The sequence below is a fragment of the Paramisgurnus dabryanus genome, chromosome 6 (assembly GCF_030506205.2).
Source record: "Paramisgurnus dabryanus chromosome 6, PD_genome_1.1, whole genome shotgun sequence".
Classification (NCBI taxonomy): Eukaryota; Metazoa; Chordata; class Actinopteri; order Cypriniformes; family Cobitidae; genus Paramisgurnus; species Paramisgurnus dabryanus.
Window position 1 is genome coordinate 43,916,220 of NC_133342.1, and position 24,057 is coordinate 43,940,276.

At 37.4% G+C, this 24,057-nt stretch overlaps 3 long non-coding RNA genes across 4 annotated transcripts; 1 reads left to right on the forward strand and 2 right to left on the reverse strand.

The window, feature by feature from the left end:
- Positions 1-614: 614 nt before the first annotated feature.
- LOC135767251 (uncharacterized) lies at positions 615-3,986 on the reverse strand. Of its 2 annotated transcripts, none has more exons than XR_010541976.2 (5): positions 3,858-3,986; positions 3,520-3,602; positions 2,494-2,572; positions 1,566-1,631; positions 615-683 (listed from the first exon to the last, which is right to left on the reverse strand). It is a non-coding gene; the product is annotated as an uncharacterized lncRNA (long non-coding RNA). The 2 variants fall into 2 exon arrangements; XR_010541975.2 differs by having other exon boundaries at positions 3,520-3,574; positions 3,858-3,965.
- On the forward strand, positions 1,720-4,210 carry LOC135767242 (uncharacterized). Its single transcript, XR_010541964.2, has 5 exons — positions 1,720-1,741; positions 2,512-2,589; positions 3,540-3,593; positions 3,831-4,002; positions 4,113-4,210. It is a non-coding gene; the product is annotated as an uncharacterized lncRNA (long non-coding RNA).
- An 18,624-nt stretch (positions 4,211-22,834) lies between these two features.
- On the reverse strand, positions 22,835-23,371 carry LOC135767261 (uncharacterized). The gene is made up of 3 exons (XR_010541987.1): positions 23,314-23,371; positions 23,141-23,269; positions 22,835-22,904 (listed from the first exon to the last, which is right to left on the reverse strand). It is a non-coding gene; the product is annotated as an uncharacterized lncRNA (long non-coding RNA).
- Between the last annotated feature and the right edge of the window lie 686 nt (positions 23,372-24,057).

The window sequence follows — 24,057 nt, forward strand, 5'->3', positions numbered from 1 at the left end:
TTGTCGTTTATTTAGGGACTACTGAATAAATAATACACTTTAATAAAGCTACATACTCAAAACAAAGAGCTTTTTTACAGGAGCAAAGAATTCTGCATCTAAAAGTTTGATATAAGCAAATGTTCATTTCAGAGTGTTCATTTTATTTACAGAAAAACTTAAAAATGTTAAATATAAATTAAAAGTAGTAAATAAAACACAAATACGTTTTGGTGCAAATTGCTGGCACTACCTGGATTGAAATTTTTACACATGCTAAGTGTGTCCCATCGGATGAATAATTCTACATGCACGCTTGGGATCTTCACGCCCACTAGAATACTTAGGCCAAATACAAAAAAAAAAAAACGTAATGTAAGTAGTCTAGTGCAAAGACAAGAAGTGTGAACATTTGGTCACAGCCTCAGTTCAGTTCATGAAGATCTCTACTAATGAGCTGATGATTTGAATAAGGTGTGTTAAATAAGGAAGACATACAAAATGTGAATAGCAGAGCACCTCGAGGAACAATGTTTAGGAACAGTTACACTGTATAAAACATTAACTAAACAGACAAATTATTTGTCATAGCTTCAATAAACAAAAGAATGTCACCTGCTTTTTAGTTTCCAGCATTTTTCCACAATGAAGCCAAACTGGAAGAAAATAAGCTTCTGCTTTGCATCTGACATCAATTCAGAAACCTGCAAAAATAATCACAAGAGAATGAAGAATGTTTTAAATATACATAGAAATAAGCTCTAAGGAGCGGCATGGTTTACAGTTAAATTATGGGGTACTCACACTATGCATACTGTATCATACCAAAGTATGTTTTACCTCCAAAGTTTGGTGTGACTAGTGTGAGCGCTCCGTACCCTACTACACTTGTTCTCTGCAACAGTCCAGTTTAGTTCATGGTAGGGGGGCAATATTTTGAAACATAAATATTTTAAAATTATTTGCGACCCTTACAAAGACACTAATTTCCCACAGCCAGCAACAGCACAATGTTTGTCTGACATCACAATCTTATTGTTATTACAACTTTATGATTGTCAACAACTACTACTTTAGACTGAACACCAGTGGGCGGAGCCAACGATATAATGATGTGCCCTGTCTTTCTGTGGGGGAGGTCAAATGAAAATTAATCTAGCTAGTGACATCACTACTCCAGCCATTTTACATTCGTAAAAGAAGAATGCTGTCTGCGATTCACTTATGTTTCCATGATTGCAAAAACCTTTATCGAAGTACATATACAATTGTTTAAGTGTCATAATTAAAACATTCCTAAATTGGCAGTGACCCTGGCTTAAGTCGATACAAAACTCAAGTGCAAATCATGACACTCATATTAACTGTAGTTTTTGAAATTATTGTAACACAGATATCAGATATGAATAGTGTCTTATGTAAATATAAAAAGAGCAGAACAAAAAATGAATATAGTCAAAAAAATATGATCTGTGCATTAAGATTTGCAATGTATATGCAGTCTTATTGTGACGAGAAAACTTGGTTATTGCTGGAATCATGAATGGTCTGAATAGGATTTGAGTTTGTTTACTTGTGAAACTTACCTGCTTCACCATTTACAGATCCAGTGGGTGCAGATCATCATACAGATGGTTCAAGTGTGGATCCACCTAATATTCAAGGTAAAAGAGCATTTGTTCACAGCATTATCTAAGAAAACATATCACTAGATATTACATATTAGATGTCAATGTCTGACTAACCATCAAGAAAGAACACAGTAGGTTAACAAGAATCTGACCTCACATTTGATCATTACAAATTATGGCAGTACATTACACATTTAAGGACTGTTATTCCTCTGGCTGATTTAAAAATACCCAAAAGTTCTTAAAAAGAAGCAGCCCTAGTTATTTTGGCTTGTCAAACATAAACTATATAAACATAACTATTGCGACGCCTCCTTCTAATGAACAGGTTTAAATACTTTACTTATTTCCATGTGCACAAATCTTAATGCTACAGCATATGATATTCTAGAAAAAAACGTTTGATGCTAAATTTATAGCAAGAGTTTTGGCAGGGCCCTTTTTCAATACCAACTTAAGAATGACCCTACAAACAAAGTAAGGTTCAAACAGAAAATTAGTGATTCAGTCTGGTGTGGAAGAACTTTGACTGGTCTGAATAAACCCCAGACCTTAACTCAGCTAACACCTTTGATATGACTCAAAGGTTTTTAGCCAACAACTCATCACCTAAACCTATCAATGACTTGTACAAGAAGCTGTAGTCATTTCGGAACAGAAAAAGGCACTTACAAAACTGTTGCAACAAAAATCAAAACAAAACTCTTTGAAGTGGTATTATATGGTATAGCATTTATATTTGTTTTGATTGGACATACTGGAATAAATAAACATGTTTATTAGAATGAGGCCTCCCAATACTTTTGTCTAGTGTATTTGCCACAGACAGGGTAACGCATTCCTTAGAGTGTGCTTCTTTGTAAATGTGACAAATGAAAATGACCTGATCCATCATTTCCAGCTCCAGTGGGCATCCTTTATCCATCCAGACCCTCATACAGATGGTTGGAGTTTTGATTCACCTAAAGTACCATGCAAGGTAAAAGAGCATTTGTTGACATAATTAGGAAGAAAACATAAACGCATTGTTCATGGCATTTAAATACAACATAACACTGTTTAATAGACCCTTTTACAGTTGGTAAACATTGTGACGTATTTGTGTGGGCGGGGCTTAGCTGGAGGCAGAAAGAGCCGCAGAGGCTATGTTGACAAGCTTAAACGAGCATGTTTTAGGAGGGATTTATTAAACATGGATGCAGAATTAGTTTTGGATCTGTCCGAATATGTACAGTCACTGATTCTGCGGGACCGTGACAGGTATTTTTGTAAATTAACTCTTTTAACTCTTTTCGATTTTAACCAGGTTTTAGATATTTCCTAGACAACATATGAATTACTTTCAGGTGGATTTGGGTAATTTTGTCTAGGCTTACTGTCTTATGTAACTTATCACTGGGCTAACTATGATTAGCAATGTGGATTATTTTAAGAGACTATTCAAACGATGGCATACACATCTATCGCTGTATGTTTGTTTAACATTTAAGCTAAACAATAGCACGGTTGGCGACTTTTCACCAATAAAACAGAAACTTGCTGATTTGTACTAGATAAAACCAACACAACAGTACATATGCATAGATTATTTTACCTGATATGAAGTGTGCACTGCAAACACGAGTATTATTTATGATCGTCTCCGTCTAGTCTGTGCGCCGTATTGCATTCAACCACAATTGTCTTCTTGATTTCTGTGAAGAAATGTCTGCCGGGATCCGGTAAAACTTTATTTTTGAACCAAAAGTGCTGTTCCTTCTAATCTGGCAGCCAAAAACACAACAAGATGACATTTTAAAGTCAAAAACTCAAACTTTTAGCGCGCCGGCTATGAGTTCCTACTTATTTTTTGCCTCCAGCTAGAGCGGTGACGTCACAGTGACGTGGGCTGTAAAAGGGTCTATACTACCTTTTCTGTTCAATCCATAGAGCACTCATTTTCCCTCTTGAGACCATGGTGTGACCTGCAAGATCGAATGGAGAGTAAGTTGCCTAAAAATAAATAAAAATAAATGTATTTAAAATCGTCATTAGCTAAACATCAACATGTCTGAGGCAGATGCAGGTCTGATGGTCCGTCCAACATTCAAAACCTCACAGTAAATCTACAGTCTTGAGTACTGTTTTAAATCAATGTATACATATGCTCATTATGAATTTTAATAAAAAATACTAAATGTATATAAAAAGCCTCAATTCAATTATTTTTTGATATTGCAGCTGTAGACGAGACAATCTTGGAGTCACCTGCTTTCCCTGGTCCAGTTGTTAGTCCAATTACAGATGGAGATTATAGAAGAGGATGATGTCTTTTCTCCAACATCTTTCTAGACTGATAAAAGATCTAGACAGGCTTGAACAAAAGTTAACAGAGGGGCTTATATAGAGAATGGTAAGAACCATTTTATCCGTCAAACTTTTTACCAATTATTGTAAACATAAACAATATTATAGGGCTTAATTTGTTTTAAACATTACTTCAATGTACTGTATCTGTTTAAGGTGAGCAGCTACACATAAAAGAAGAACATGGAGAATCTGCCCAGAGGTGTTAACCAGCAATGCAGCTATACAACTAAATTGATGCAGGCGGAAACAATGTGTGTATGTTATGTCCAAATGTTGTTATGTTCAAATGTTTTACAATATACTTAAACAGGTGGACCTGTCATTATTGCATTAGTCAAGTACAACTGAGTAGGTTAAGTTTACATATCAACGTCAATAAATATATATAAATAAATATCAGTCTTGACAGCAAACATAATAATGTTAAATAAAATAATAATTACAGCTTTTTAAGAAATTTAAACGGGCTCAAACTATCAGTGAAATTAACTATCAAAAACCTAAAATAACCACAGACACGTGCATAAAATATTTAACGTGAACTAGCTAGTTACTGTACATACATTGCTTATTATCAACGAAATTTCTAGTTAACTGATCCCACACTCAGCATTATTAAAATGTATTATTACTACATACCTTAAACAAATGTTCCCTTAAATCGCCAGACCAGGACAGGTTTCTTTCTTGCCCTTCTTCTTTTGCATTGCGACGTCGATATAAGTGCATGGTGTGGTGTAGCACGAATTTAACGCAAAGACGCTCATATTAATAATATACACGATATTGACGATTAATACGGATGATTTTATCTTTGTTTGACATTCTAATAAGAGTTATATTGAGGAAACAAAGAAAACATATGACATAGTTTGTAAAATTAATTTTTCCTTATTTTTTTAATGGTTTCTTTTAGAATGCAGCTGCTGCAGATGAAGAATCCGTCCGTCTACCACTGAAGGAGACGCGGAAAATTCCATCCAAGATGTTCTTTGCCAGAGGAAGCATTTGATTAATTTAAAGATATTGTGTTTCTTTGTATGTTATAGAAAAACGTTGCTTTTTTGCATACACTCGTGTAAATATGCATCTTATGAATGTTTTCCTTTGTCTAATTTTAATACATTTTACGCAATCAACTGCCTGTTTTATTGAAAATACTGTTTTAATTGTTGTCAATGATATATTGGAATAATATGTGTGTATAACTGTGTAGATGTAGTTTAGAGCAATTTATTTTTAATGATCTTTTAATCGTCTTTTAAAGCTCTCAGAAACATCTTAGAAAGAGCTCGATTAAAGCTCTTATAAAGATCTTTTAAAGATCTAAGAAACATCTTGGAAAGATCTTAGAAAGATCTGCTAACCATCATTCTAAATATCAAGCGTCTTGAAAAGATCTTAAAAGCGTCTTCAAAACGGCTGGGCTCGTACGTCTCAGATACGTAATTCATATGGGCAAACGACCTTTATAATACGTTTTCCAGACGGAATGGAAATCTGAGTGATTACCTCGCAGATACGTATCTGAGACGTACGTGTGCTATCTGGGTTGGAATCTCAGAAGCTGTGTATGTTCTGAGCAGTGGAGCTAACTCGGAATCTCAGAAGCTGTGTATACTGTAAGCAGTGGAACTTTAAAAGAGTGTGTGCCGATTTGAAAGCTCGATGTGCTGTTTGTTACGTGTGTAACCAGAGTGACAACAGAACAGGTACCACAACCACTTTCTGATGTTGACTAAAACTTTCTTCTACGGCCTGCAAGCACTTATTCTCTGAAACAACCAACATAAGAAATACCCGTACACCTTCCTCATACATTTATACAGTATTTATTTATGTATTTTATATCATTTTCCTTTTGTGTTTTGTTTGGTCAGCAGGACGACTACTTTGTTCTAGCTGTTAATTTTCATATCTTTTGACATTTTTTTTCTGCCATTTCATTAAGTAATACTTATGTTTTATTGTTTGGTTGGGTTGACGAATGTTGTCTGTCAATGTTGTTTGTCTGTTTAGATAAACTACACCCTTTCAATCGACTCTCTGATTATTGAGAAACTGATGTTATTATATAACATTTTGAATTCTGTGTTTATGTAATGGTTGGTCTTTGAACTATCCAAGGAATCTCATAATCTAATTGATCAGATTAATTTGGTCTGGCACCCGTACTCAACATTAATTTATATATTTTTTGGGACTTTTATGGTGTGTCAAAACGCCATTTCGGGATGGTGGTCAACGTGTTGCCAGATATTAGTAGGATAAAAAAGCAAATATAATTGGCCTTAAAGAACAAAGTAAGCTCAAACATTGTCTTTCAGAATAAATCTGAGAATACTAACCTAATACTAACCTACACCACCACACCCTTGTAGTTTAACCTCTCGACGCGCACTAGCTCGCGGACGGAAGGACGTCAGTTTTTTTAATGCTGCTAACAATATATATATAGCCTACTGTGTACAAACAACAATAATAATAACACTACTATACATCGTTTAAAAGGTCTAAGGGTTTAGCATCAGTGTATGGTGTCCGTTTTGAGATTAAATTGCTCTAGTATCATAAATATAGTATTTTATTACAGAAGTCCAGATAACAACATGCATAATATAAACTGACTCCTTACCTTTGTGCTGGTATAAGGAACGCGAATCGAATCCAGTCTGTTTCAGATGTGTGAATAACCCATAAAAACTCTCCAACAAAGTACATCCAATTACCATTTTTGTCCACAAATGCGTATAATCCGTGAAATATGGATATATTTTCCATTGTTTACATCAGATTTCAGATGCACGTCTTGTAATAGATTATAATATACAATCTGAGGACTATTTACATCGTAACACTTGTATATGAGAGCACACTCGCGTTCAAAACCAGCGCTCAAACATGATTGTACAAGTAGGCGGGAGTATAATACATAATATCCAAACAGCCCTGTCTAATATCGTGATGTCATCTGACTCGCGCGTTCCTCCAATGACTTCATGGAAAATATTGATAGACAGAACGTGTAGCCAATTAGAACACGAATTCAACGATCTTTGTGTGAAGCTTTATTTCCTGGTGTGGATACGGCATTTTATACGCTTATATAAGGATAAACAATAAAAAGAACGAACGTGTATGCATGTAAACAAAAGACTTTTATTTTGTGGCTGACTGGCACTTAGAAAAGGCACTAGTCTTACAAAAACTCTTGCAAGAACCTCATTTTTGGGTCTATTGACTTCAAACGTGAAATATAACTTCTTTCGACTTGTGGCTTTGGCCTCATTGCATTTATAGGTTTCACACATATATTTATCATTAAGATTTTTAGTGTTAAAAAAGATGTTATGCAAAAAAAAATTTATTACAATGTACTTCAGCCTCTCTAACTTTTTTTTTTTAATCTTAAAATAATTTTGAAACATGGAAAACGAAGCTCAAAGTGTCTTCTATCTAATGATACCACAGTTATGCTTATACTATAAATGGTTTAGTAAAAACAGCCCTTTTAGTGAAAGTAGGTATTTTCATGGTTTCGGGCCAGAATGGGGGTTCCAAACGTATTCTAGCGCAAATTCAACAAGGGAAAAATTTTCTAACTGAAAGCTGGATCCTACTTAACTATAGGGATGCACCGAATCCAGGATTCGGTCGAATACTGGGCTTTTTGATGGGGTTCGGGTTCGGACGAATCCTAGATTTTTTTCCCACCGAACCAAACCCTAGGCTTGCACTACGCTGGTCGAAGTCACGCGGCCGTTGATTACACACATCGAGTGCTGACGTGGAGATAAGCTTTTTCTTTCGGTTAGCCTTAGGGGCGCTTTACATTTCGCGGGGCATTAGGGGCACCGCATCGCTTTTATTATGCATAGGCTTATGGTAATTGTCAAAATAGTTTTTCCCACTCATCCTGGCATAATGTTGTCTATCCTTTTTTTACAGTTAAAATTAAATTAAATGAAAAATACACTGCTGTGGACGTTGTTTACTTCATTAATGTGTTTTACTGTGTTAATGGAATAAGGATGCGAATAGGATTCGGTATTCGGCCGAACCCAAAAAATCTGGATTCGGTGCATCCCTTCTAAATTATAAAACATTTTAGGACGAGCCCCCAATTGTAACATTCCAAAATAACAAAATACAAGGGTAGTGAGTCCAAAATATAATATTTTTTAACGTAAGTAACTTTACTTCAATGTATGTTGATATGCGTTTATTTCAAACTTGTCTGTACGTAATTGTAAAACTATAAGAAAGGCATGATGTACTGCATTATGTTAACCTAAACTAGATTCAGAGCAGTTATGCAGTGCTGTCCTGATGTGATTGCTTCCATTGTTTATCTCATTTGTAAGTTTCTTTGGATAAAAGTGTCTGCTAAATGTAATGTAATCTGTAGTTATTTATGTTTTACAGCAAAAAGGCTTCACAGTTACTTGAGATAGAAAGGGAATATAGAAACTTGATCTGTTCAGGGAGAGAGTGGCCTTGGAGAAGGAAATATTACAATTAGAAAGAGAGAGAGACTGGAACAGGAAGGGTCACAGTTGTGCAAAAGGTGGAGACAGGAACTTTTTTTCATTTTATTTTGAGAATTCTACAGTTGTTTCTTATTTGCAAAAAAATCCTTGAATAAGCTGATTCCTCATGTATGTGGAGCCCAGGGTTAGGTCCTTGTGGTGAAAGTATTGCTTTATCCTTCTCCCCTACATCCACTTATGGGTCAGGGAAGTTTGCCATTCTGCACATGTTGTGGCAAGACAGCTGTGGCTTTGATAAAAAGAGCAACCTTCTCTGGGGAATATTGGAAGTAGCCATCTAAAAAGAAAAAACATGTTTTTTTTCTTCACTAAAGCCATTTTATTTGTCTGGTTACGTGAAATAATCTTAATATTAATATAGTATTTAGAAATACCTGCTCTTCCAAACTCCAAAGAGGCTCTCCTGCCTGGACTTACATCTTTTAATGTGCCTGGTTGTATCTGTAAGGAGAATAAAATATAATAAGCAGAATAAATTACTGCTTGTATTGTATAGTATGATGTATAAGAGTTTTTTTAATTTAAGGTCTGCGTCTGCCATGCCGTATTTCTGCTGGTGTTTGCTCATTGAGCACAAGAGGAAGGGTTTTCCTGAAAGGATATCAGGGTTGGAGCTAAACTCTGCAGTGCTCCGGACCTCCAGGGTAAGATTTGGAGAATGGGGCCCTATGGCCTGAGACCATGATACCCTTTTTGGCAGACATATGCTGCCTCATCTTTGCAACTATGGGCCTTCAATGGAAAGAGTGACCCCTCCACTAGTCCTATAACACCTGGGATTTTGCTAGTCTTGATAGTGGAAAGCCCCTCCTCCCCTTGGACACCTAATATAGGTAGGTACTAAAGCACTGATTGCCTTTGTCACTTCCGTTAGATATTTAGGCAAACCAAGCATTTTTGCTATAGAAACTACTTCACTTTGGAAATCGCCTTTGGAAAGTCATTAATCACTTGCATTATTACAGGTAATGCTCTGTGACGCTTTGTTGTTCTCTGTAACATTGGTTGCAATTCCTGCACTAACTATAATATTATGTTTCATGGCAGCCTGTAATTACTGTAACATCCTCAGGGTCTTGCAACAGTCTTTCTGTCATTTAAAAATCGCCGTTCTTCATTTTTAACTATTAATACATGTAGCGCCATTATTTGACAGAGATATAACTCGCCTTTTCTGTTAGTTTGAATTAGAACACCTGTCGGGGTCTCCTAAAATTAAGACGACTTTTAGCTTCAGAAGCTTTTTTTAAGAAGTTTTTGCTTCAGTTTTTTTATAAATTGGGTAGGAACGTTTTTATTATGCAAATGCTTTCTTTTAATTGACGAGATAACTCATCAATGGCGGGAAAGAGTTAACCTCCTAAGACCTGGACACTTTTTTTGCACCATAATACTTAATTCTGGGTAAACTGGAACCTGTTGTATACAAATGTGGACAATTACACTGCTTCATGTTTAAAGAAAAATATTTGGTTATTATTGTTATTGGTTCTTCCTAACCCAAAAATAGCTGGAATATATCTGAAAAAAAGACAAACCAAAGCTCAGATATTAGGAGGTTAAAGATTTTAAGTTTATGCCACTCAATTGGTTTAAGTTCACTTAATAAATATTATTAAGTCCACACAACTACATAGCTAAATGGTTTGAGGAACCGATTGTTTTAAATAGTTTAAGTTGATTAAACTCAAATTAATACAGTTACATAAGATCAGAAAAACATTAGTATAAATGATGACAGTCAAGGATAAAATGATGACACAATTTATTGAACAATCATTTATTTTACAAGAGGTTTTAGGCATAAAACAGAGGTGTGCTGTTCCGTCCAAACATTAAAACTAATATTAGATTTACATTTTCCTCATGAAATATATCAACCATTCATTATGACTTTATAATACTGTCCAAACAGGAATAGTTTACAACAAAATCAGTGTGCTGTTCCCTAATCCAAACAACGTTTAAAAATTTTGAACACATAGACTTTTCTTATGACATTGCCAAATTACACAGGGCCAAATTTGTGTATGCCAAGCTGTGAAAAAGACACAAATATTAATTTTTAACTGATAAAACTGTGGAGTACTCGCAGTATAATGAGTAAATTAATAGCTCCACTTGTAGTAACATTGCTTTCGTTTTTGTTGTGTTAATTACTGTTGGTGGAGGATAGTCAGTTAGCCTCTTCAATGTTTAAAATAAAAAACTGCTTTGAAAATGTTTATATTACTTACCTGTGAGAAAACACAAAAATATGAATAAAACTTTAACTAAACTGTGAAAATCACGCATAAATATGAATTATTGTGGTGTACTCACAACATAATTAATAAATAAATAAATGAATAAATACGGACTACCGGCACATCCGAAAATTTGACTGTAAATTTCGTCACCGCCCCTTTTTGGGGAAAACAAACTAGGCTTCTCATAGACTTCTATACAAAATAGCGGAACAAAGCAACGTTTGTACACAGCCGGCAGGCGTAAATAACTTGAAAAATCATTCAAATTAAACATGTCGATTAACTAGCTGTCCACCCTGCCTGCCATAGAGCGCGAACGATACATTAACACATTTAATTTGGTCAATATAAAAACATGTCCCTTTCATTCTCCCAGATTCAAATTTGTGTAACAGCGCTATCCAGTAATTGCTGGAAAATCACTAAGCCAGTTAGTTGTATGGCTGGACGAAAAAATGCACTCAGTACTGTAAATATAAAGACATAATATATAAATACAAAATAACTTTCAAATACGAAGTAAAATCATTCACTGGCTTCCCTGTTGACTCGATGAGGTACGAATAAATGTCCAGGTAAGACACCTCTGGCCAATGGGGAGCGTTGTTACACAAATTTGATGCTGTGAATTGAAAGGGACATGTTTTTATATTGACCAAATTAAATGTGTTAATGTATCTTTCGCGTATTCTATGACGTTGCGCCGGTTGTGCGTATGTGGTAACATAACCTTTAAAAGGTTTTATGAGTAAATCACCGTTTGGTGGAGAACAGACAGTCAGTCCATATGTGGTTCCCTTTTAATACGGTTCACTTCGCATTGCGTCAGTTGCTGACGCTATGGGGGAAACTCCTGTTTACTCCGCGATTGAAGCCTATTGGTTAACGTCTGTAGAAAATACAGACCAATGACGTTTGAGCCCGTGCGCGGTGTGGCACATGTTCTTATATAAGTCCGGGATCAAGTGTTAAGAGCTCATTAATTTTCTCCTTCAGCGCAAACCTCTCGCTGCTCCGAAGAAGAAGAAGCCTTACTCGCCTTCGACACAAGCCCTGCAGCGGAATCCAGGCCTAGCGTCTTCCCCTGCCGTTTTCCGGCTGAGAACCGAAGCTGGCAAAATCCAGATCTAGTGTCTTCCCCTGCCGCTTTCCAGCTGAGAACTGAAGATAGCCTCCGAGCAGGTAGCCGATCTGGGACCTCCCATGCCGAAACCGCTCCCATATGCACGGTTGTTCTATCTGTTTCGTGCTCCCCATGCTGTTCCTCTCTCGATGGGACGAGCAAGCGGTGAGCCATGAGACTAAGATGGATGCATGGACAAGCACACACGGGCTATTCCCCCCTGTTTTCTGTTACAACGCAACTGTTCATGCTTTACACTCACAGAGTCCCTCGCTCCTCACACAGTCAGCAGCAAGATCTCTGGCACACTCCAATGAATTCTTTCCGAGTCTTACGATTCCTTGCCTCTAAAGTGCAGCTGTCTAGTGTTCAACGATTACAGAGCTTCATGCCCCTCCCCTCCTGGAGCAGCGCAATCTCATTCGTCTGTTGAATAGGGCGAACACGCCGTTATTGGAGCACTAAGAACACTTATTATAAGAGCCTAACCGGCCTGAGTCTGTCTCACTTCGATAGAGCTCACTCTGTTTGTCTGCCCTGTCATTTCTCTCTGGCTTAGACGGAATCAGAGGCAGAACGAATTTGTTTGATAATATGCTGAGGCCCGAACACCTCCCCTTATTCAGTCCTGTCCTATATCAGTGCGCTGAATATTGGTACATTTCTTATATATCCCGGTTTTGCTGCCCTTTTAATAAACGGCAAAACCGCGGGCCTCACAGCAGACTTCCTCTCTGTGTATGGGTTCAGTCGGAAATCAAACCACCTAGACATACTGCTCTGCTCTGTGAGCCGCTCTGGTCACCGTCACTACAGAGGCTCGTGCACCTGAACAGCCAAGCTCTGGTCTTACTCGCAGCATAGCTGCGTCGACAGAGAACAGACTGTCTGGGAGAGGAAGGGTTAAGTCGCGCCTTGGCTGGACTGCCCTGAAATGTTTTTTGTGTGCTCTGTTTATCCAGAAACATTCACATGTAATACTGTCGGTTATGCGACCTCACTGTAGTGGCAAACGGTATTGAATTCCTCTCCAAGAGCAATTTCCGTGCTTACTATACTGTGTATTGACACCCCACGGCTGTACGGTGTCTCTAAACACTTTTTTGCCTTACCGACAAGCAGTCAATATAAGCACACATGGCCCGCCGTCCATAATTGTATCGACGCTCGTCGTAAAACCCCGATTTGGCGATCTATTCCCGGGACACTGGGCTGGATTCTAAACAATAATTCAGACGCATTCTCGCTGAAATTCGCTCGCAGCCCACCTCAGTTTATCCGCTACGATACTGACAGTGCAAGCGAGCACGGTCTTACGGCTGTTATTTTCTCTTCCTAGAGAGACGGCAGCCTCAGACCTTTTCATGGCTCCAAGCGTTTGAATCACGCCCTCTCCAGACGGCCACTCAAAAATTTATAGCCAAGCGGTTTATGACGTTTTTCGGCCATATTTGGGTTGGACCCGCCTTGCGACGGCAATCAGCCTTCGGCGCGTGGAACGCCCGTTTGTCTCATATCAATCACCTTGTACTGTACATACAGTCCATTTAAGGGGATGATTTTAGCACTGCAGCACTCTCGACCGTGTTATTGTGATAATACGGTCGAGCAAACTAGGGTGGTTTTCATTATTCACCGAGCCAGGCTGAGATCTCGCCCCTGTACAAGCTGACGAGTCATCTCCTTTATAAGCTCATTGCATCGCTTTTATAAGCTATGTTAAATCAGAGTGATACGCATCTCGTGCTTAAACCACCAAGGTGCAGACATATTCCCCCGTTACGACGGGCGTGTGGAGATTGCATCCGTGAGACACGGCCTACATGCCTTATGACACGTTGACACGAGCTGCTAGGACCCCTTTCACGAGGCGTCCTTATGCAAAGTCTGATCTATCCTTGTCTGGTGACGGCGAAAAGTCTAAACCCCCGCAAATTGTGGTGAGGCTCGTGCACGGCGGCTCTTTCCCCCTATGCTAATATCTGTGGCGGCGATAACAGCGAACCACGCTTTTACGGCCGGCCATTCATTTAATTCACAAGCCTGTCATTTCTCAGATTCGGACGGCGGCGATAACAGCGAACCACGCTTTTACGGCCGGCCATTCATTTAATTTACAAGCCTGTCATTTCTCAGATGCGGATGGTGCCTGAGGCACAGCGCTCTGGAACTGTCCAAGGTCCTGCTGTTCGTCTGCTTCACAGATCACTCACTAGCGCACCTGTCAACACAGGTTATTTATGGATCGTTGAAGTTATCACCTCCCTTAACAAATAATGCTCACTCGTGGTTAAACCTACTCCATGTGTGGATTAGCTTTATCTCGGGCATTGTCTTAGAGGTTTCTCATTTTGACATTTGTGACACAGCCGGCTGGTCCTTGCCGTCCACGTTGTCAATTTTACAGCTTCGACATTCCTGCCTTGCGCGCTACTTGGGTTTGTTGCATTAAAAGGTGCGCCCGTAAGCTTACCTGTATGCACGATATGGTTTTAATTATATGCGTCCACCGTGCGCTTAGAGAAGCTCACCTATGCACGCTATAAGATTTCGGTATACACTAAAGATGCGCTTGGAGAAGCTCACCGGCTGTGTTATCCATTAGTGACACATACACACTGTTGTTGTTCATCTGTGTACGTTCACGGTGCGTTGGGTACCCACCGTTACGTTCATCAATCATATCTGTACACATTCAGGGCGCATTCTGTGCACTGATTTATCTATACGCATTCACGGTGCACTGAAGGGTTCACCTGTGTGCTAGGGCTGAGCGATTCGTCCCCATAAAAAAATCTTAGATTTTTTTATAAAAAACTCGATTTACGATTCGATTCGATTTTTTTCCCTGACCCCATTTAAAACTAAATAATTGCAAACTGTATATATTTTTAAAATATATTTATTATATTTAATTAAAATGCATCAACAAAAAATTGGGAAGGAATGAAGATTTGGCGAATGCAAAATGTATGTCAGTGTTTCCCACAGATCTGAAATTTACTTGTGGTGGTAGCTGGTGAAAAGGGCAATCATTATAATCCACCGACAAAAAATATATGAAGTAATTTGATGACCCCTTTTATCAAACTCAATATATACAATACTATGTACAGTATATTAATAGACTATAGGTCTATAGATTATAAATGTAACTGATGTTATAATGGTAATAATTTCTAGAGATAGGCACTTTTACTGCTTCTGCTTTCTATTTCTCTTTTGCCGATTAAAAAAGCTTAATCCACTCATTATTTCAGATTTAAAAGTCTACTTGCTGTCCCGATGACAGGCTTTACATTACAGCTTAGCGTTTTTTGTATCCTGAGTCAGCTTTAGCTTTGCTCGTTCAGTGCAATGGGCTTGACATTAGCACTGCTTTTTGCTACAATCTCTGTGCAACCTTTTTAGATTTTAGAAAAGATATGGTCTATTAATAGTAAGATTATAAAAAATGGGATAAAGAAAATGCAGCGCGTGGTCGCAACAAGAGCCAGTTGTTATCAGCATAGAAACCGGAAGCACGCTGAAACTTCACTCGAGCTTTAGGTAGCGCTCGCGGCCGTTCTTCGATCAACTCTGGTTTTACACACAATATTAATCATACTTGGGACCCAAAGTAATAAACTAGGACCGACCCGGACCAGACTGACCATTTCAAATATAAACCCGGAACCGTATGGGTCCTCTCAGGGAAGAAAGACCTCTAATGGTAAAACTCTGCTCAAGTTCAGAAACATGAAAGGATACAATGTGACACAGAGCTTGCTTCGCGTCGCACCCAATTCATTGAGAAACAAAGAGCACGTGAACGCACACTCAACGGGAGAGACACAATGTGCTTGCACGCAAAATGAAGCCAACTTGGATGCTATAAACACATATGCACATAAGCATATGGACCATTTTGGTCGCAGTGTAGTCCCCTGGCTGCTCAGTTACTTCAGTATGTGCTGCAGTTGATCCAGTTTGCTGCGCTGGATGATGAGTTTATGATGCGCTGGATGATTGTGGAAGTTTATGACGCGTGCATCTTCACGGGCTCTCTCAACAAAACATGGGCCATCCAGTCGAGTTTTACGGAAAATACGGAAATTCGTAAAGTGATTTTTTTTCCTGGGCGGGTCGCAATTTACCTGGGCGGAATGCCCAGTAGAGCCCATGTTTGGGAAACACTGTATGTACTGCGCTATACTGCAGAGGTGGAGAGATATTTTTAAATATGAATCAATTTGACCTACCAACTCGATTTTAAAATCAAATCGATTTTTTTCCCAGCCCTACTGTGTGCGCACAATTTATTATCAGGACACATGACGGCGCGCTTGAGAATCTTGCCGGCCTGTGCACTATAACACTCTGATTCATCTATATGCATTCACGATGTACTCAAGTGTTCACCTGTGCAATTTATTGTCAGTACACATTTAGGGTGCGCTTGGGAAGCTCACCGACCTGTGCACTGTAATTTTACCTATATGCATCCCCGATGCGCTCGAGGGCTCACCTGGGTTCACACTATTGTGGTATCTGTATAATCAGTATACAGTACGCTACCGTTTTCGACCCTCATAAACTGAGTCATTCGTAAACGCTGAAGACCCTGTTTTAGTTTGAGAACTCTAGGGTTGGGCTGGAGTGTAAATGAACAAAGATGGAGTCTTATGTAAACGAACAGCTAATGTTAACGTGACAGTGCATCATTTTCAAAGTAAAAATTATTTTTATTCAGGTAAATGGAGGTTTGCAACTGAGGTTTTGCCAAAAATAGTAAACATCTACCAACCAGCTATTACAAATGCTATATTAGATTGTTGGAACATGTATCCTTATAGATAATGTCTGTTTTAGATTTAGGGGTCAAGCCCAGAATGGGCGAGACCCCTATTGGGATTGTTAGTTTTCTTATTATTATTATTATCTATTATTCTTCTTCTTCTGCCATTGCGTCTATGGCAGCCCATAGAACCGTACGTAGGAAAGTTATGAAATTTGGCACACTCAAAGAGGACATTCCAAATAGTCATCACACCAAATTTGGAGTGTCTATGTCAAACCCAATAGCGCCACCAACAGTCCAAATTTTCACTTACATTTTTGGTTATAACTGCTGACCCATACGTCATAGAAACGCAATTCTTGTTTCTTCTGATTCCTTGGCTCATGCCGATTCGATTGGACCATATGACGTCATTTCCGTTATGCTAATTATTTCGATATTTTGAATTGTTTGTAAAACCTACTTTTTCGAACTCGTCCTAGAGCTTTTGTCCAATTTGCGTAAAGAATGGGTGTGTAGCATCTAGAGACACTCATGGCAAAAAGTTATGGAATTTGTGTCGATTCGCCAATCCGTTTCCGTATACCGCGTCAACGAATTTTACGTAGAGCGCGGAAAAACGGATTTGAGGCTGTATCTTCGCCAAAGTTGAACGTATTCACACGACACTTGGTAGTTTTGATGGCAGTCATGACCTGAGGGTTCATGCCCAGTTTCGTCACAGCGCCACCTAGTGTTCACGAGAATTGAAAAATGGCTATTTTTGCTTATAACTACTGCAAACTTGAGTCTAAAATTATAAAAGTGCTATTGTTAGATTCCTTGAGGCATGCCGAGTCAAACGATACCAAAATGTTTTCGGTCGGCCATTTTGGGGGTCGGCCATTTTGAATTTTAACTTTTTTTGTCGGAAAGTTATGAAATTTGGCACACTCAAAGAGGACATTCCAAATAGTCCCGACACCAAATTTGGAGTGTCTTTGTCAAACCCGATAGCGCCACCAACAGTCCAAATTTTCACTTGCATTTTTGGTTGTAACTGCTGACCCATACGTCATAGAAATGCAATTATTGTTTCTTCTGATTCCTTGGCTCATGCCGATTCGATTGCACCATATGACGTCATTTCCGTTATGCTAATTATTTTGATATTTTGAATTGTTTGTAAAACCTACTTTTTCGAACTCGTCCTAGAGCTTTTGTCCAATTTGCGTAAAGAATGGGTGTTTAGCATCTAGAGACACTAATGGCAAAAAGTTATGGAATTCGTGTCGATTCGCCAATCCGTTTCCGTATACCGCGTCATAACATTTTACGTAGAGCGCGAACAAACAGATTTGAGGCTGTATCTTTGCCAAAATAGTTTTGATGGCAGTCATGACATGAGGGTGCGTGCACATTTTCGTCACAGTGCCACATAGTTTTCACGAGATTTGAAAAATTGCTATTTTTGCTTATATCTAATTATAACTTGATATTAAATTTATGGATTTGAGGCCATATCTTCGCAAAAGTTTTGCACATTAATGTGTGCATTGCCAGTGGTTCAGTGGTTAGTGTAGGTTGTCTACAAATCGGAAGGTTGGTGGTTCAAACCCCAGCTCCACTTGACCAAGTCTTGAGGTGTCCACGAGTGAGACATCTAACCCCAACTGTTATATGTCATGAACTGAGGGTGCATGAAACGGGTTGTCACAGGGCCACCTAGTGGTCACGAGATTTGAAAAGTGACTGTTTTTGCTTATATAATGCAAAATTTAGTCTAAAATCATGATATTGCTATTGTTAGATTCCTTGAGGCATGCCGAGTCAAACGATACCAAAACGTTTTCGGATGCCATTTTCAATTACAAAGCATACCAACTTTTCAAACTCTTCCTACAGCGTTTGTTTGATTGGCTTGGATTTGGTACACACAATCTAGACTCTAGACAAAAAGTCATAAAAAGATTTTGATAGACCAATCAGTTATTGTATAGCGCATCAACAAATATTATGGCGAGCATGCCGGAATGGATTTGAGGCTATATCTTTGCAAAAGTTTTGCATATTAATGTGCCTATTTCCAGTGGTTCAGTGGTTAGTGTAGGTTGTCTACAAATCGGAAGGTTGGTGGTTCAAACCCCAGCTCCACCTGACCAAGTGTTGAGGTATCATTGAGAACCCCAACTGCTCCTAATGAGCTGGATGGCTCTCGCATGGCTGACAGTGTATGAATAGGTGAATATTTCACAACTTGTAAATGTAAATTGAGGGTGCATTGAATGTTTTGTTACAGCGCCACCTATTTCATCAGCAACATTTTTTGAAAGCCCTTGTAAACTTTTCAGTGCCCCCTAGTGGTTAAGAGATTTGAGGCTTTATCTCCAGATCGCTTTATTGTGTGTACACCATATTTGGTGGGTGTCATCACAATCATGACCTGAGGCACCATCTATTGTTTTGGTGCAGTGCCCCCAATGGTCAAGTCATTTGAGGCTATATCTTAATATTGGTTAATCATATGTATATCAAATTTGGTGGGTGTCATCACAATCATGACCCGAGGCACCATCTATTGTCTCGGTGCAGTGCCCCCAGTGGTCAAGTCATTTGAGGCTATATCTCAACATTGCTTAATCATATGTATATCAAATTTGGTGGGTGTCATCACAATCATGACCCGAGGCACCATCTATTGTTTCGGTGCAGCGCCACCAAGTGGTCTCAAGATTTGAAAAATTGCTATTTTTGCCTTAATCTACTGAAAACTAAGATCTAAAATCAAGACAGTCATTACTGATACTTCATTTTGTGCCCTTTTTGGCTTGACCCCGCCATCGCTGCTTTGCAGCTATATTTATGTTTGAGTATTGTTGGGTGTGAATATTTTTGTAATGTTGTTTATGTTTTGTTTAAATTTAGTTAGCTTATTACAAAAGATAGACTGTAATTTTAAACGCCATATAGGGCGTTGTAAAGGCCAATATGAAGGGAGAATTGTAATGGGTCAGAGATTATTTTCGAGTTTAATTTAAGTTTTGTTTGCTACTTTAAAATTAATTTTGTTTCAGATAATTTGTCTCTTAATTTTTAACGATGTTTTGTTGATAAGTTTTGTGAATATAAATTAATTAAAACTATAAAATCAACGTCATTAATATTTTATGCTCGTTTAGCAGCTTGCGCTTTTTGCTATTTCTGTGTTGCTAGCGGAGGACATGCACGGACCTCGCACACTTTAAAAAATTAACGCAATAAGCATTTCTGTAGGCTAAAGTTATACTTCACCTCTTATTATGTTTGATTGAAGTTTGTATTTGCTGAAATTTATTTTTGCTTCAAGTTCGCTACTGTTTAGTACGATTGAATGCTTCCTTTTTAAATCATAAAGACCTTTCTCTTCGATTTATAACATCAACATTAACCTATTATCATATTAATATGTTGCAGGGGGGAGATATAACAATATAAGACTTTCCCAAACACATTTTTATAGGTTCAAAAATAGTGTCTGTTGTAGTAGCCAGCAAAGGATCCAGGAATGAATTTTTTTGTCAATATCGCACACCCCTAGGCTGCATTGAATGCGCAAAGGTAAGCTATTATTAGAGTGATAAGTTATTTTACACTTTTATGTGCATGCCCAGTTACATGATTGGTCATGTTTTATGCGTTTATGGTCGTGTATAGTGTGGATGAAGAGTCTTTTTAAAATGCCAGTATAAACGAGGATCGTTTTCATTTTAAAATGCCATTTTAAAATGCAAATGCTATAATGTAAACCGGACCTTAGTCTGTGTGCTCTTTAAGTTTTTTACTGGCACACATTAAATTTTGCACTTACTGCAGAGTGTTGAGACTGTTTATATATTTGTGCCCATATGCACATTTTATGTACTAGTTTTATTTTTGAATGAATATTTTCTAAAATTGTATGATGTTTTTGTTGAATTATTATTACACAATTCTTTTTCTGACCTTTTTGAATCTTGCCTCTGACAAATAACCCAAATTATGAAAAGAGTAAAACTAACACTAAAACTAATAAAAACTAAAAAAATCTGTCAGTATTGAGAGAGAAACCCTGCCCCTATCAGTACTAATTGATATCAGCTGCTTTAGTCCTAATTGATGGCCTATAAAGGCTTCTCATTACCCAGGAGGCACACAAGAAAGACTTCATAATGGGTAAAAGCAAAGAGCTCTCTTAAGATCTTCTTAGTCTTATCAATGAAAAGCATTTTGATGGGAATGGTTGTAGGCACATTTCCAGAATGCTGAATGTTACTGTGAGCACTGTGGGGGCAATTATCCAAAATGGAAAGAGCATCATTTCCATTTGTGTGTTATCCATACAAATGTCAAAGTGTGGAAATGCATCATGTTCCCGGATAATCATTTCTCTCTATGTTATTATCATAATAGTCCTAATTATCATGTTCATAAGAAAACCTGCATGAAAAAACATGTGTTTGCATGTTATACTAAAATAAATATTTACTCACATGTGTACAAGTTAATGCAAATCTGTTAGGTAAAAGGAAATTACTATTTATGTTTTTAAAGTGAATTATTCTTTTTCTTATATTTCTGCTCCTTGTAGAGGAGAGGAGAAAAAGGAGCAGAAAACATTTTAATTTGGTGATACCTCTCATTTTATGTTGTGATTTTGGCAAGGTGTACGATATAATTGCTGTAAAATATATAAATGCTGGGGTGGCCCCCTTGTGTAATGGTGCGTCCTTGTAGTGCTGGAGGATTACGACAATGGCTGGCGTTTATTGGCTGGGCGCATTTAGCTTACCAACTAAAATGGATTGCCAGTCTCATTAATATGAGAATCAGCATTCAGGAATTGATTTGCATAGACTATTTTTGGTTAAAAATGGGCGTTTACAGGGTGGGATATGAGGCAGATTCACGTGATTTATAAAAGGAACATTGCTTGGTGGTGTGCATATGCATGGTTTTATAAATCTGAATATTTTTTGGTGTTTGCTATTTTTGGCTTTTGTGCGTACGTAAACTTTTAGTAAGGATCCTATGCTCAGTTTTATAAATGAGGCCCCCGAACAGTGACCAATGTTTGTGTTGTTTTTAAAGTCCCAAGTATTTTAATAGTTTGACTTCTTTCATTGCTTGTTTTAAGTGTTATGTTAAATTGTCAGTCATTACCTGAATTAGCAGTATTTAATGTTGTTGATTATTTTATTTTTGAAAGTGTAATAAAATGGCAATACGGCAGTTTGATATAGGCTATTGAACCTTTACAGTTTTTTAATTACATTTTTTCCTTCATGTTTTGTGATGTTATGAACAGTTAAACAGATGAGTGAACAGTTGAATGTTAATGCTGAAAACTGGAATATTTACCAAACTGAAATTATGTTGCTTTTATCGGTTATCAACTTTAATGAAATATATTATTTAAATAAATATATAAATTAAATTACAATTAAGCATAAAAGGTATAAATATAACATAATAAGGGACCAGTCCAGTACCTATTAAAAACCCATACTGGACCCTGGTACATGTGGGGGTGTAGCGGTCAATCCTGTTCCCCTCGGAATGTCTGTTCCCCTTTACGCAATCATTTTACTAGTTACCGAGTTTCCATACATACTTCAGAACTAATGTAAACAAGAAAAACAGCTGAATGTACAGGAAGCAAATTGGTTAAAAAGTACTGTATTTTTCGGAAACGTGAAAATGCTTATAGATGTGAGATTTCCCATCTTTTAATCAAAAATGCCTTGTTTCTTTTAAACTTTAAACATTGTTTGAAATGTACTGTTTCTTATTGCTTTTTTAACAAAATCTCTAGGGCACGTCACGGGTGTTTTATATTTTTGTATTTTATAAAAATTTTACAATGAGTTTATAGAGCACTTACTAAAATTAACAACTTTATATAACCACAAACTAAAATTAACAACTTTATATAACCACAAACCCATAGTGTTTTACTAAAGTAACCATGCTTTTTGAACTGTAGTAAAAACCATGGTTAATTTTCGTAAATGATTATCACAATATAACTACACAATTGTTTATTTGTAATAAACCAATGTATGCTTTTCGTATGGTTGGTGCAATTATTTAGCCAAAGTGAAAAATATTGGGATAAATGAACTGTACAAAAACAAAGTGATAGTGTCGTGTCATTTATTGTGATCACAAGAAAAACATACGTAAACAAGGTAATGGATTTCCCAAACACTCTGCATGGAACCATCGTCCACAGCCATCACAGGAAATCTGTTAAACAAAAATATAATTTTTAAAGCAACTGTCCATTTTATACTGACATGACTGCACCCTACACAATCCAGAACTGTTCAGCCATAGTTACCCAATGAACTTCTACAGAGTCATTAAATGCCTCCCCACAAAAGTGGCACAGGTCACTTAAATCATCTAGTACAGAACAACATGAATGAAAGTGATGCACATGGTAAACCACATGTCAATGGCATTAGTTTAAGTAGACATACCAGATTGACAGAGTACAGTCAAAGCTATTTCCATTCTGATTCGCATTATGTCTTGTGATGTATTTAGGAAGTGAATCTGAAGAATGTGTTCTGCAAACTTGGGAAGTAATAAGAAAAGAAAACTGCAAACTATCATTTCATTTTCATAATAATTTATTATTTGCTATATTCACCTTCACTGCAAATACACCACATGACGTAGTATCCCTCTGAAGTCTATGAGGCAGTTTCACACACCCAGTGAATCTGGAATGCCCTTTTGTGTCATCAGGGCTCCACAAAAATATTGAAATAAAATATATTATGTTTTTTTTTTTTTTTTTTGCTTTTAATTTTTTAATGAAGTTTTTTAATTTTTTAATGAAGTTAAATCATACAAACACAAACATATACAAACATTTAAATGAGCAGAAGTGTAGAGAGTTAATAGAAAAGATTTATGAAGTATACATTAATGGCCAAAAATATCTCCACTCTTTATAAATATGAGCAGATAATTAAATGAAGGGGTGCCAAAAATTGTCCTGTGTGCATTAGAGAAAACATTTATTTCATAATGTCATTTCCCCAAAAATGCAATTGTTTTACTTAAATAGCATTGTATTTTTGAGAGGTTTTTTATTCAAGGTCAAAAGGAGAAACATTGTAGAATGATTTTTTACCCAGCTTTCTTTGCTCATATTAACCAAGAGAGCTAATATTTTTGCCATGACTGTACATAATTTAACAAGGATTACTTTTGATGTGATGCATAAAAAATACCTTGTTCTCACCAAACACGTAATAGTCTGTTAATTAAGTCAGTGGTACTACCCACGTGTGATACTCCAAGGGCATTGTAGGCTTTGACCAAGGCTTCTGTCTTTGGCTAAACATAAAAGTCATGGTTAATAAAGAAAAACACACATCATTAGCAG